The sequence below is a fragment of the Tenebrio molitor genome, chromosome 1 (assembly GCF_963966145.1).
Source record: "Tenebrio molitor chromosome 1, icTenMoli1.1, whole genome shotgun sequence".
In the NCBI taxonomy this organism is placed as follows: domain Eukaryota; kingdom Metazoa; phylum Arthropoda; class Insecta; order Coleoptera; family Tenebrionidae; genus Tenebrio; species Tenebrio molitor.
This window is the reverse complement of record NC_091046.1, coordinates 10,229,334-10,243,776: the sequence shown is the minus strand read 5'-3', so window position 1 is coordinate 10,243,776 and position 14,443 is coordinate 10,229,334. Positions and strand designations below refer to the sequence as shown.

The 14,443-nt window shown below is 35.3% G+C and overlaps 1 protein-coding gene across 3 annotated transcripts in view; it reads left to right on the top strand.

Annotated features, from left to right (window-relative positions):
* The window catches only part of LOC138122899 (Krueppel-like factor 6), a 300,113-nt gene that overhangs the window by 53,654 nt on the left and 232,016 nt on the right, over nt 1-14,443 (top strand). The window contains exon 1 of one of the 3 annotated variants that reach the window (XM_069037311.1): nt 9,305-9,353. The exons of the other annotated variants lie outside the window; for them this stretch is intronic. The gene's annotated coding sequence lies outside the window, so the exon portion shown is untranslated. Of the gene's footprint in view, nt 1-9,304; nt 9,354-14,443 lie in introns of those variants that run through there. 3 annotated transcript variants of the gene reach the window in all.

Genomic DNA, 14,443 nt, shown 5'->3' with positions numbered 1-14,443 from the left:
GTGTAGAATTTTGCAAGTGTCTGAAAGAAAAAAGGAAAGAAATAGGAAAAGGGGTATGGAAAGAGAGGGAGGCATATTTCGAAAGAAATGGGTATGCAGGAGCGGAGATAGAAAGAATGCGAGAGGGAGGCAGAGCAATGACAGATGAATTGGTGCAGAGAGACAGAGATGTGCAAGTGCAGGAAAGAAGAACGAGAATTAGGGAATCTAGGTACAATGGGAAGTATGAAAAAATAATAACGGAAGAACTACCAAAGTACCTAGGAAGAGAGAGTAGAAAGGAGAGAGTGATAATAGCAAGATTTAGGTGTGGAAATGAGGAGAGAGAGAATAAATATTGGAATGAGGATAGGATTAGAGTGTGCAGGATGTGTGGAGAAAAAAAGGAGACGATAGAACATATGTTGAATGAATGCGTAGAATTGAGAGAGAGAGAGGAAAGTAGAGAAGAAATGTTGAATGAGGACGGAAGAGGGATCGAATGGATGAAGAAGGTTGAGTGGAGAAGAGGGACAATATGTGGGGAGGGATAATTGTATTTGGAAAGCTGCTAATTTGTTATTGTTTTGAATTATTGTTTTATTTAGTTAGTTAGTTTTAGTTATTATATTATATTTTATTGTATTTTATTGAGTTAGTGGGAAATGTCGAAAATCGGATAATTTATAAACCTGTATAGGTATTAAATATACATACAACAACAGCACATTTTGTCTATATCCACTCTCTAAACACACATTGCAACATCTTGATTCCACTGCACGTGACATGTAATCAATTTGATTGTTTGCTTCCGTTTGATGTTACTCGAATTAATTCCATATCTTTGATTAGTTCAAAATTATGGATTTCCACCAAAACCTACGATTCGAACAAAAGATGATTTCATTTGACAGTGCGAGTGCGCTATCATCGAGCAGACACTTCATTCTTTGTCATACATTTTTGGTTTTTATTTTTCATTTATCTTGTATTGCGGCAGTAACCAGAAAATGGAACGAAAACGGAGAAAATCACGTTTTGTGCGTCTTTATTCAAATTCCACGCTTTATGGATACTGCTTTCTACTAGATTCTCGTTGTGAAGATCAAGGTTAAGGTAGCACATTGACATTGGACTTTTAATAGTTTTCGAGATTTTGTTTGTTTTGACGAAATTATCATAACACGATGCAAACAATACAACTCGCAGCGAAAGAAAATCGATTTTTTATTTTGCAAAAGAAAAGTGGAGGGGGCGCGTTTTGGCGGACGCTATCGACACACATGCATTAAAAACAAATTTTATTCTGCAGCGCACACGAATTCTCCCCCTCATAAATTAAAGATAAGGTTTTGTGCAGGGGTGCAGCGTGCACGTTGCAACATTTCAGCGCAGCACCCTGTATAATTCAGAGCGAGCCGGTCGTTTTATTCGAATGTCAACAACAAAGGGAAACCATTTTGTAAATTCTTTATCCAGGCGAAAAGGACGGCGCTATGTATAATTTACGTGAAGACTGAAAAAAACCGATGTGGAAGCACGCATCAGGATTCGCCGGCTTTCTGTCAAGCCAAATCGCCATTTTTTCCCGTTGATAACGTCCTGCGAAACGTTGATATGTGAGCGTGTGTGTGCACGGCAACTTTTTTCCGACGTATATTTAGGTGTGTTATTTTAATTTCGGCGGTTCATTACACGCCCGGGGGTAAACAAACTGGCGAGAACTGAAAGAAAGTAAAAGCGAACGACCAGACTTTAATAATATAAAAGAGTAAAAACAGAGTTTTAAAATAGCGTAGAACACGCAACGACTTAACCCGTTAAAGGTCTCCCCTCTCTCTCGTCCAGACGTCCACTCTCGTCTGGTGCGGTCTTTTAACGGCCGCCTGCAAATATTTGAATGTCAAGTGATTCTATGATGTAATCGGCCAGACATGCTGCATTCTCCCTCTCTCTCCCGCGCGAAAGCGAACGCTATGGACGTTGCCAAATTTACACCAAGGCCAACGATTCATAAACGATTCGTCGCCTACTGGGATGCTCAAATACGCCGCGACATTGAAATTCCCCGATCGGAATGTGCATCTAGGCGACTTCCCAGATGGGACGCTCGTTTTTATTTATTGTTTTTCGAACTGGTGCTTACCTGGTGGCCTTTTAAACGTGGCTCACCGACGCGAGGATAATTCGCGAGACGAAAAACAAGCAGAACTGTCAAACGTTTCGTGGGAATGTCTTCTGTCAACTTGGAAAAGCGATGCCATCATAAACTTCCGACCATATTTCTGCGCGTTTAGTATACACGGTCTGTAGTGGTAATTTAATTTATTTGCGTCTTCTGAAAGCGTCCCCAACTTTCAAATAAGTTGTAACACTTTCTGTCACTTTCGATTTTTCGCTCTTTTCAAATTTAAACCGTTATTGATGAACCGAGGGTTATGGGTTTGTTGTGGGCGTTTCACAAAACGTATTTTTATCGGAAAATCAATTATACTTTAATGGTACTTAGAAATCTGCATCACAATAGTAATTTGGGGTTTCATGTTGCTGTTAAAAAGTTGATTTATGAGATACCAAGAAAGTTCGGGATCGACGTGAATGATGACTGAACCAACGTGAAATGTGGTAGGCGATAATTTTTTACAACACCCTTATCATTTACTATGATGGTAATATGTACTTGGAATATTTTAGTATTGTGAAAATGCGCTTCCTAAATGTTTGAAACGATGTGAGTTAAAGCTGTGCAAAATAAAAAAGGTTTTGACTTTTGGTTGAATTTATTTTTTCCCTCATGCGAAGAGTGTTTCCAATAAATCAATGAACCTTGAATAAAGAAATTATTATTAGCTGGTTGTACAATAAATATCGACTTTTCAAAGTTCCGCCAATTGTATGCTAACATTTGATAATAATCGTTGCAAGTGATCTGTCGTCGTATTTGGCATTATGTATTTCTTGTGGCCATTATACTTTGTGGGTTTTGATTTGAGTTTAGTTTTGATTTTTTGGTGTTTTCTAAATCTTAGCAGATTCAAGATGGGTCGAACTGCTCTCGTAACAGTACTTACTTTGGAGAAGGTTCATCCACAGAACGAACCACCCATTGTTGATCTGCAAAATTTTGAAATGAAATTGAAACATTGAACGGACAAGATGTAGATCGAAGTGAACTTTTTGACAATAATTATGTTTTAAAGACGATAGTGGAGAGTAAAAAAATATCAAGTAAGATAAACAATTGATTTTGTCGTATACAAATTGATGAAATACAAAAAAAAAAACTAAGTTGCAGCCTGCAGTGGTTGGTGTAAAAAAACTTCTTGTGATCGAAAATAACGAACATTTTTCTTCCAGTAAAGAAATAAAGAAACTTATAAAAATGTATTGACACAGATGGTTCTCACTTTGATTGAATATTATCGTTAAAAATTAACAACTTCACAATTTAAACGTATTTTTATTTCCCGAAATATTCATCTGGAATATTAACATATGTGCTTATAAATCTGTTGAATACAATAATAAAGTGACGTTGAAAAAAATTTGTGGACTTGCTTTTCTTTCAGTTGACGTATGGCGTAGTTTCGTCAGTCGTCAAAGCAAAGGTGTCAAACGTCATTCACTCAGGGGCGTGAATTATTTCTGTTGCAAAGGAACACTTCTTTTGAGAACTAATATCAACAATTTCTTAGTACATACAATGAGGGACATGGAATCCTGGGCAGTCTGTTATTGTCATTTCAAAAAGTGTCAATGTAAATGCACCTTTACCGTCATTATAATTGATATTTTCAAAAAAACTGTCAACTTGGTTATGAGTAGCTAAGGTATGGTTTAGAAATTTTGACAACTGAATGACACATCTGCCCAGTTTTTCGTGTCCCCAATAGTACTACGAGTACTTTAAATAAATGCTCTCATTTACAATAAAATGACACAATACGAAGTGAGGTTATGGATTTGAAGGAAATGTCAAAGCATACCAGTTAAAAAGACGACCTGCGTTTGTGTAAGAGTAAGAGAGAAAACCGCTTGATCACACATTTTTTTGACGCTCGTTATGTTTAAACTAGAAACTAAATTTATTCAGAAATTTTTTCTTCTAAAACATCATCATCATCACAAAAAGGTCGTTCCATGAGGATTTTTCTCAAATCTGGAAATACATACATATAGGTATGTAATTATTTATTATACAAGACGATAAAATTGTATCTTATCTTCGAGTATTTTTAGATAGATAATTAAATTTTATCGTCGTGTATAATGTTCAATTTTTTTTTATAGCATTTGTATTTTCTTATTAAAACATTTTTTTTTAAATCATTACTAATCGTGTCAGGTTTTAAAATCTTCTTAGTATGAGCGTAGTTAGGATAATAAAAAAAATAGTATATTATGATACAAGTTTATAAGGAAGCCTTTAAAGCACGCGCGACGAGTTTAAGAGCACGACGCGTAGCGGAGTGCTTTTAACGTCGCAAGTGCTTTGAAGGCCCTTATAAACGTGTATCATACGCTCTTTTTTATTATACCTGCACTACAATCTGAAAATTATAACAAAAAAAGTAAACTGAAATAACTTTTCGGAGGTAATCTGTGTCATTAATCGTTGATATAGAAATGGTCAATTGTTGTTGTTTCGTTGCTATCATAAATCGTGTATCAATGTCTATTTATCATTGTTCAAAATGTAGGTGCATTTGTTGTTACCTAAGCAACCCTTAAAGCTTTAGTGTTTTAAAGGCCCTTTTTCGCACGCATTTTAGTGTCAAAAACAGGGATTATGATTCAGGTATAATAAAAAATACTTTATCTACCTTTGTTGTTAAAGTAGCACATTATCTACCCTTGCGTTTAAAATGCTACTTGACGTTTTGATTTGAATAGATAACAGCACACTTTAACATCTGCTATAGAAAAAAATATATTTTTCTTCAAACGTCCGTAAAATATGACATTGCATTGCTGCATTGATAATGCTAAAGTGTCACTTCATTGTCATGGCATCTAACGAGCTGACCAGCGTCCGCGAAGTTATTATCTCCGCTGAGGAGCGTCCGTGAAGTTATTATCTCCGCTGAGGGCGTCCGTGAAATTATTATCTCCGCTGATAAGCGGCTGTAAAGTAAACTAGCTAAATCATCTGAAATTCCTATCTGGTTTCTTAACATGTCTTAAATAATTTGTTATGAAGGTTTGAAGAAAAATATATTTATCGTTAACCAAAATTCCTCTCTCGTTTAGGACCTTCTCTCTGGTTAGATCCAGAAATTGATACGTACGCGTTATTGAAAAGCAATCACCTTATTGCGTAAATATTCAGTCTCAGATATTTTTTTGTGACACGAATTCTTGGATCTTGTAATCTTGTAATCTTTGATAGCCGTAATTCTTAGTCTCCCAATGTCAGCAATCATCAATCAGCAATTTTTATCTCTATTGGAAAAGTTTCGGTCAAGGTTTAACTGTCGCAGACTTGGGAAATGTTTCTAACAAAGCTCCGAAAATGTCCTTTGTTTACTTTTCTTTACAAAGTATTTTATGTACGGTCTTGAATATTTTATTTTTAAAAGTATTTTAGTTTTTTTCCACACGATCTCGCTTAACGGCTTAAAAGCTTAAAAAGTTTCCCACGATTTTATAAAAGTTTGCCTTAATACATAAATCGTGCTAATTTATTAATATTTATCTATTCTGACTACCAGTAATATTGAATTAAATAAACAAAACGAAGTGTCAAAATTAAAAGGAGTCGGAGTCAGAATTTGGCAGAAGTAAAAGCTTTGCTTAGCAGATTTGTTTACTCTCATTCCTTTTGGATTTAAGAAAAAACCAGTCTTGGGTTATTTAAGATTTACATTTCAGTTTAACGATTTTTTGTCACTTTCTGATTTTATTTCCCTTAGACAATGATTGTCCCTCTCAGAAACACATAAAAATGTAAATGCAATAGTGATTTACGAACCCTATAAGACGTTTTAGCAAGAGGGCTTTCTAGAAACGATGATTAGGAATGGTAATTCTGTTGTTGCAAGTGATTCAAAATTGAAAAAGGGGTAAACAGTACATTAATTGAAAAATCAGGAAAAAGGGTGAAATAGATTGTGGCGTACTGTATGTCAAAATTTATGCACGTTAAAAGGGTCATTGTACAAAATGGGTATTAATAGAATTTATCTTTTTTAATTTATCTATACCAGTAGCGTGTAGGTATTATTTTTCGTTCTAAATACGTTCAGTGTGCAAATTTATTTATGTGCGATATCGGCAGTTGAACTAAACAAGATATGAAACCGCATTATTGACAGTTTGTGATGGAAGGGTAATGATCTAGATGAGTGGGCGTACATAGTTTATCTGTTCATTTATTAGATTTCGTAAAAATCAAAATTGGTTTTCGTGCAACGCAACCCCTAAAAATCAAAATTTATAAAGCGAAAAAACGCATTTTCGTGTAATATAATTTTGTACATAACGCTCGTACATGTGTTGCAACAGTAAATTTCATTTACATTGATGTAGTTTTAATTCGACCGCAACACGTTCGGGAATGAACATGTAACTTTCTGACGCCACCAAATGGGGAAGACCATTTATTACATTCGAATTCACTTAAAAGACCGTGCAGAGTGTAACTTGGAACCATTCGAACGATCGTAATAGTTTTGTTATTATCACCGATAAACTCGCAAGAATTCCAAACGAACATAAAAATTATTCATGACGAGAGATAATCATAGTTTACAGGCGCAGTCATTTCCTCATTATCTGGAAGCTTATCATTTATATTTCATTACTAATATCCGACGTTCACATTCCAATGCTCTAGAGCGTTATTATTCAAATCTAACTTATTTCAGAATAATTTACCAGCGAATTTAATTGAATCACTCTCATCGTGTACACTGGATTGATATTTGATTAGACCTTCTAGATGGAACCGATGATTTTACACTTTGTGTGCAGTGCAACGAGACATTTAAGTTGTTACAAGAATTAATGACAGTTCCAAGTCGCAACGATCAATTAATCAGTTTTAATTAATCTTGCGGGGTCGCCGAACTCATCTTTTTCTACTTACTTCTGGTCTATCCGATAGCACTCGAAAGAATAGATTATATCATTAAGAGTAGAAGTGAGTCTTTTTGTGGTAAGTCCAGAGATTGAACTGGGCGAAGCACAAAAAGACTTTCTACTCTGAATAATACTATGTATTTTATCTTCAAGCGGCTCTTAAAGAAAAATCGGACATGAACTCTTTTATTTTTTTTGCTGCAGTTACATTAAAATGACAATTTTCAAATTTTAAGGCGCCAGTAATTCCTAGTTGTCTTGTTGCAATATCGCGCGTTTAAATGAAATCCTGGGCTGGGAGGGCGTTGGAAACCGTCAATTGTTGTACTTTTTTAAAGCGTAGATTAATTGGAGCATGTTGACAGCTAACCTAAAATTTAGATCCAAAATAAACTTACTTTTTTTTCTTTCTTTGCAATGTTTTACATTGAAAATAGAATAACTTAACGATTCTTATTCTCGAAGCAAATTTCTAAGGGCACCCTTTGCTGAAAACAAACATGTTCAATTATGTCCCGATTAAACATAAACAAATGTCATTCGTGTCAAACGGCGGGAAATTCAAACTTTACACTGTTCCAAGTCTACTAAAGACGACCACAATAGCACCGACTAAATATTGTTATTTCGATTTTTTAACAGTAACAATTTAATTCTTAAGTATTTCTTGTAATTATTGATAAATAAATCGTGAGAAATGCCTCAAATGACCTTGCATTTGACGCGTGTGGACATTTCAATTTCTAGGATTTGAAGTGTTTGCAGTCTGGTTACAAAAAAACTTCACTTCAACCGTTTCTACAGAGATACTCAAAGGGGCGATTTTCGACCGCTTGAAGACAAATTTTGTTTTTGTCCTTGGACGGAAAAAAGGAGACAAATCCTGACGTGTCCTGTTGTTTTCTGTTTTCCCCTAATTAATACAGAGTCGTTGTGCAGTCTGAATGCAGCCTCCGTTTCCTCCCTGGCGATGTAAAGTAATTGGAAAATTAACATTGATTAATTGGGTTTGGAATTGGTCGGTTCGTCGGAGTCGGCAAAGAAAACGTGTAGCAGACAGTTTAAAAAGTGAGCGCCTTATAATAAATGATGCTCGTGCTCGATGTATAGAAGATAATTGCTCAATTTAATATTAGCTGATATGAGCTGAATCATGGACGGAAGCGCAATCGGTTTGCAAACGAAGGGTGGATGTTGACTGAGACGCCTCAGTTTCTTCAAGGGTGCTTAATTAAACAGTTCCATAATTAAAATAGGTTGTAAAAGACGTTGTTCGTGTTATTTACCCAAGTTTTCAATTGGCCCTCTTCTTTATTACGTAGCAATTGCGCGATAACATCTCTCGGGCGAACGAGTCCCGTCGAATTTTTCTTCCGGCCTGCCGTGCACCCAATTAATATCGTCCCCCAGGATAACAGGAGTGTTTAAGTTGTCCGCGGGATGTTGTTTAAACTTTTTCCTGGCGTCAGGGTTTTTATGCCGAATCAATGGGATCTGCACGTTCTGTTTGCACATTATGAAATTTTAATAATAGTTGTTTGCTCGTTCGCCCTGCAGCCATCAATTTTTCAACCGTTCCTAAATTATTTAGGCGAGTTTGCTGCAAAATGTTCTTCATTAGGGGATTTTCGCTCTGTTTTTGCATCGGAATTGCTAATCCTGTTTTTGCGCCGCCGGTTCCTGGAAACGACCAATGCGATCAATTCTTGTGGAAGGATAATTCATTTTTACGCATCATCACACCTCGGGATCGGCGTGCGTGTTTTGTGTTTATTAAACGCTCGCCCAGATGAGATTTTTTTGTGTTTCCTTCGGATAATAATTGTATCAAGCGGTGAACGTCATACATGGGATGGAGGTTTCACATGGTGAGGAAAAAATCGTGTGGGATCCACGGTTGACCCTGCTGGTGACGTCTGGCATTCACGGCTTAAAATTTCTCAAGGGTTCCTGGTAATTTGACCCTTGTTGACTCCTCCGATATGTCCTAGATTCCCGCGTGATATCATCGGAGTTATCCAGCGGTGCAGCTGTGGCTTGCATGTTGACTTTTAACTTTCTCTGCTCGCCTGGAATTTGATACACACATGACATCAATGTTGTATGTTACGTTAATATCTACGCCGCGTACCCCGTCCATTTTGCACTGTCGCAACATCTCATCTGATAATAATTGAAAATTATTAAGTCGTCCTTCCTTGTTTCGTTAGTTTCCCTGCTAATTTCGTTCTTTTTGTTGCAGGTATGGAATGTCTCGACGAAAGCTTGCTAATTAAAACGACTTGTGCAAGGTAATGATGGACATTTTATTCGTCCCGAGGCAACTTCTCCTTCTCACTCGCTCTCCTCGCTCTTGGTATGGCCGAACTGTGCCATGCCATATCACTTCATTGCCACATCACATTATCTGGATGACTAATGGCCGATGCGGTTCCAGGAAAAATTACGGCACCACATGTGCGTTATGTAAGACCTCTGCGATAGACTCGGCTTTCAGGACGAAATGATTCACCTTCTGTCCGTCCAGATTTCACCTTAAAATGCCTACTTTATCGCCCGATGAAAATCCGAAAGCGTTTTCGCGATTTTTCGTCTCGTTTTCGGCGCAGTTGTTCTTTCCGAATTAAAAAAAAAGGTAAAAGAGTGTGTGTTTCAGCTGTCCCGGCACAATGTCGCTGGAAATTTGTAGCATCATAAAGATCAGATTTGCACGATGAACGTATCAGTGCAGTAAATCGGGCATAAAAGAGTCAAGTTACACGTGAAGTATGAAAAATAGAAGAAAAAATACCCTGACGTCCTAAACGAGGCGCACATTTACCGTTTTGTATGTGTTCGGGCCAAATCTGCAGTTGGAGTTCTTCAAGATTTTAATAAAATCACTCTCGGCCCCGTGCCGACCGTAATTCCGTCTTGCATATGATATTAAAATATTGCAGGCTGAGTGAAAATATCACAAAGAACTCTTTTTAATACTTGATATCTTCCTCATGCCAACAACGTTCACGAGACTCGTGGGGAATCGTACGGTACGGTTCAGGACAAGGATAGCCATCCTTACTTTGTCTAAGACTTGCAGGATAATGCTCCATTACAAATTTTTAAAGCGGATTAGGCTTCTGCGCTTCGCATTACGAAATGACTAAAAAAATTAAAACGTACTGTGGACTTTTTAAGTTTACTTCAAATCTGAAATTCTGATATTGGCTCGATGCGGTGACAGTTTTAAAATCAATTTCATCTAAATGATGACGCGAAGTAAAATTTTGAATCGGGTAAAAATAAACTTGAAGCTTAATCGTCATTGTAAATTGCTTTTGACTTGTAATTGGATACTGAAATGTAGGCAGTATCTTGTTTCGCAATTAAGATTCCACAATTTTTATGCTGATAAAAGATGCACCGAAGAGAACAAAAGAGGAAGAATTTTTACCTGCAGGAATCTTGAGAGTTTTATTGAATCTTGAACAATACTGTTATATAGGCGTGGCCGTTAGTTCACTTGGGATTTTTTAATGTTTAATGTTGTTTGCTAAATGTATGCATTTGTTATTTTTCATTTTTAGTTAGTAATTCATCTATCTAGGCTGGTGATACAGTAATGCACAAAAGAGATTTTAAAAAGCTTTATTTGGAAATTATTTTGACAAATGTATCTCTTTTTATAAGGTCGATGTGATATCATGATTTTTTTTTTTAAATAGATGCTTGTGTATTTTCAGGAAGTATAAAAGTACAACTATACAGGGTTATTCACGTATATTTTATTTTGGTAATTAAAAATTAAATCAAGAATCCGAGAAGGTATTCTATTAGTTTGAAATTGAAAGGTATATTCGTTCATATTTAGTACTTGAAAATGTTTTCGAACGATGACGGAACCGACATAATCCTATTTACCCTTACTTTTGTGATTTTAATTGCTTATTATTGTTATTAGATCATACTTTGTCCAGAGAGGTATTTTTCTGTCAGAACTTGGCATTCATTAGGTTGACCTTAAAAGCTATCTGTTTTATGTGCATGTGTAATAGGGATCGAGGTAGTTTTATAAATTGTATTTTGGGTTGCATTTCTACCTGGTCAGGCTCGTCATCTTACGTGAATAATCCTGTATATTACTCGTTATAAAAAACTAAAAAATTATTCTATAAATTTAAAAGTTTTTTTAAAAGATTGTTAAACAATGTCAGCGATGTGATCTCATCAAAAGTTTTAAAATGAAACCTAATTTTTCTTTCAGTCTGTAAAAATTTTGTTAAACATGAAAAAAAATCACTTTCGTTGTCACTTTGTAATACATTGTTTACAATAATTATTAAAATTGTAATCTATTTACAATCTGGCCGTGTTCAAGAGGCGTGTAAACCCACATGAAAAAATTCAATGGTGTCAAATCTGGTAATCGAGGAGGTCGCCATTTAATGCTTTCTGCCACCTGTCGTAAACAAAAGCGATAATTATGACCGATTTACAGTACAGTAGAACTCCGATTATCCGAACTCCAGCCATCCGAATCGCTTTTAGGGGGACAATTTAATTCATACACTAAAAATCCCATAAGCAGCGGTGTTTGCGGTGTTTTTGTCATCATGACAGCGAAAAAAGTTTGCCCTAACTTTTCCAGCGACAAAACGGAACCTAACTTTTGAAAGCGTCTGATTCCAGTAGGTCTGCGTCATAGTGATTTACGTATTCATTAAATTATCTTACCGAATTACACTCAAGCTTTTTTTGTGTCGAAGTAAACTTGACATTTATAATTCGAGTTTTGTTGTCTGGCAATTAAACTCAAAAAACTGCCAGAAAAAATTACTCGTCTTACGGATTCGTAATTTTTCCAGAGGGAGCTTTTTTCGTTAAATTGCCAGGCAACAAAATGCAATACATTTATGTACATACAGTCGTTTGCAAATAAATCGCATAGGTACATTACAATCGACTGTACATAGGTACACACATTGTTTTTGGTGTAAAGTATTTAATGCATGTAATGCATTACTACATTACAGTAAAATGAGCGTTTTTCCTAAGAAATCACCGTTTTTCGTGAATTCTCCAATTATCCGAATAGGGTCCGGTCCCAATTGATTCGGATAATCGGAGTTCTACTGTACTGTTTAAATAAAAAATCTCTTCGTTAGAAAATAAAATATTTGACAAGAAACTTGGATCTTCATTATATCGTTCACAAAATTCCAAATGCCGATTTGGATTGTCTCGTTTAGCTTTCTGTTTCCTTTACATGCGGCATTTTTATTTTGACGTTCAAACTAGTAGAGCAATTAGACAAAGCACCATTATCATTAACGTTCTTTGGCGCCACATTATCGACATACCAACAGCAGATTTTGTAAGACAATTCTAACAGTGTTTTAATTTTTCTGAAGAATGAAGATCGTGATATTTCAGAATGCTAAGAAAGAAAATTTAAATTTGTGGTACGATTTTTGTGACATATTGCCGTAATTCTTGAGGATTAAGGGTTCTAGTGACATAAATGATTCACGTGCTCCCATTAAAATAAATTTGATGAGATCATAACGGCGTCACAACGGATACACTCTGAAATTGCGTTTTTTGGAGCATTTTTAATTTTTTAAAAGCGTTGTCCATAACTTGAATTTTAATGAAGGCGACTAATTTATTATTAATCTACCGGGTATTATGAAAAACCTTTGGTCCTATAACTTCCTTATTTTTTATCCGATTTTAACAAATGATAGGTACGTCAAACAAAATCGTTTTAGAAACACTATAGCCCGACATGCCATGATTTTTTTTTAACATTATATTTTTTGACAGACCGCAGCTAACTTTGTTTTTTTAAGTTGCACTGTATATTTTTTTATCTTTATTCTGATAGATGTTTATCTTCTGAATACATAAACATTAAAATAAAAAATCAAAAATTTGTTTTTAATAAAAAAAATAGAATTTCCAAAAATCAAGTAACCATAACTTTACTATAGCAAATGTTTGAAATTACTTCCATTCTCTCTAAGGCACATTCGACACCTTCCACTGACGCCCATTGCGGCGTTTAATAAAAATTCTGGTGGTATTTGTTCACATACTGCTACGATTCTTTTTATTAAATCATCTCTGTTATTGGCCGGAGTCAAATAGACATTGTCTTGAATGTCCATAGCTCTCTTAGTCACTTTGCAAAATTAGAATGCACGTTTATTATTGTTTAATGTGACTGCTTAATTTAAAAAAAAATACATCGTTTTTTAATTTCTTCTTTTTGCTTCTATGCATGAGCATGGTTGTTTACATTTTCATATTTAAAATAAAAATCTCTATAAAACTGAGCAAAAAAAGTTAATAGTGCCATTTGAAAAAAAAAGTTGACTATTATTTGTCAAAAACAGAACTCAAGAACAAGTATTGGATCAATTCAAATTGTAGCCCATTTAAAACAATTTTGTTTGACATAACATTTATTAAAATCGGATAAAAAATAAGGAGGTTATAGCACCAAAGGTTTTTCATAATACACCCGGTATAAATGTTGCAACTGCGATCGCATTCATTCTTAAAGACTTTAGAATTTAGAAGGAATATGACAAGGTTTCTGAGGCCAATATTTTTTCCTTATAAAACGCATTTATTTAATTTGCTTATGAAGAGGAAGAGACTCGTCAACAAATTCCACTTTAATCTTGCCAAATACCTACTAGTTTATCAAAGCAAAACTATCTAGTTTTGTCTGTTTAATAATATGCATTTCAGTTTATGGTTGGTTTTCTCGGATATTGGTCTTACTAATAGAAAATTTAGAATATCCTTAAATTCCAATCCAATTTAGCTGCTGAAAAATATGACAGTAAGGGCTTTTTGTTTGGGTTTCATCTTTATTGTTCCATGATTTTGAAATTTTTGGATATGAATACGACATTAGGTACTTCATTGTGGAGACGAACGTATATTAATTATGAATAAGTAAAAGTTTTAGCTCTTACCGTAAAGTTTGAGACGCGAATATTTTAAAAGATTTACGATCGTGACCCACAAGAGGCGTTTTCAAGAAGAATACTTGCGGAAACGTGACAGTTTTCATCTATTTATTGGACCCTCCAGTCCCGCCATTAATCCGACATTCTAGCTTTCCTTTAGTGGACTTTGTAATTTCGTTTTTGTAACGAATAGCTTTACATCACGCTTACAGATTGATAACAGCTAACAGGACTCCAATTGAAGCTGTATTATAAATTCCCTTCTATTTATGGACTTTTATCTTTAATGATAAACAGACTAACGAACCAATTTATGAGGCCGATTCTGTTTTTATTGGTGATCGTACTTCGTAGGTCAGAGTGCAGCTGCATTTTCTCGAGAAAGGTTGACGATCGTTACGGATTCGTCGATTGCACTC